This window comes from Papilio machaon, chromosome 16 (assembly GCF_912999745.1).
Source record: "Papilio machaon chromosome 16, ilPapMach1.1, whole genome shotgun sequence".
In the NCBI taxonomy this organism is placed as follows: domain Eukaryota; kingdom Metazoa; phylum Arthropoda; class Insecta; order Lepidoptera; family Papilionidae; genus Papilio; species Papilio machaon.
In genome coordinates this window covers 5,475,605-5,476,696 of record NC_060001.1, presented here as the reverse complement: position 1 = coordinate 5,476,696, position 1,092 = coordinate 5,475,605, and positions in this window count along the sequence as shown.

The window sequence follows — 1,092 nt, the reverse complement described above, 5'->3', positions numbered from 1 at the left end:
ATAAAAGTTAACGATCCAATTGATCAGCTTAATCCAAAAGGATGATAGAAACAAATTTGTTATAGTATGTTTCAAGCTCTAGTAAAGTGGAAGGTAAGTCAACACAAATTTTGTAAAAAAATTAAAAGCAATGGAACAAACTATTATAAAAGTAAAACCGAGCTTTTGAGTTGTCACTTAACAAATATCCGTGAATTTCTGAGTCCAAAATCTATGTGTTGTCAAAGATAATGACAGGAATGATGATATGTTTTATACAGAGATTTTGGACTCACCCACAGTAAGTCATATTGATATTAACTCACATTTAAAACAAACGGACTCTCTAGAATAAAATTCACTCTTTTCATAAATGTTTCTCATAGCTCATATGCCAGGAATATAAGCAATATTTGCTTAATAACGGAAATATTATCTTCTGGCGAGAGAACTTTTATTGAGATGCCTGCATTTAATAAGGTCACGTTGATAGTCAGCTTTATTATTACGGGTATCATATAAACAAAGCAATGCAAATATAATAATCGTTATCTGTACTGAACGCAAAGAAACTTGGATGCAAAATAAATGCATCGCAAAACTCGTTTAAACTGCGTGCCATGAAATCTTATGTATTTTGAAACGGAAACATGTTAGTGCTATGTTTCGATATTTGGTGTTTACATTTTCGTACATTTTCCTTCCTAGTTTTTGACTCGAAATCATAATTAGCATGTTCCACGTTAAATTGTTTAAACGAGGTATCGATTTCTACATTATATTTTCGTATAAAATCGATTTTGTTGCCAAGTCACGTTCGGTTTACCAAGCACTCGCGATTTCGGGAGTGCGAGGAGTGGGAAGAGTACATATTGTATAGGCTTTTATGTCGGCCACGGTGTAATAAAGTTAATCCAGGTTCTGTGTAGACTCTGTCGAGTATAATCGAGCGGGGTGGCGGCGAGGAGAACCGGCCGGGCGGGTGGCGGGGGATGGTGCCGGCCACCTGTTCGCGGCGCGGTGGCGTGCGGGAGCCCCCTCGCCTTCGCCGCCGGCTCCCCACCGCCCGCGCCACGCCCCGCGCGCCCCGCCGCAGGCACCCTCGCTGCGCGC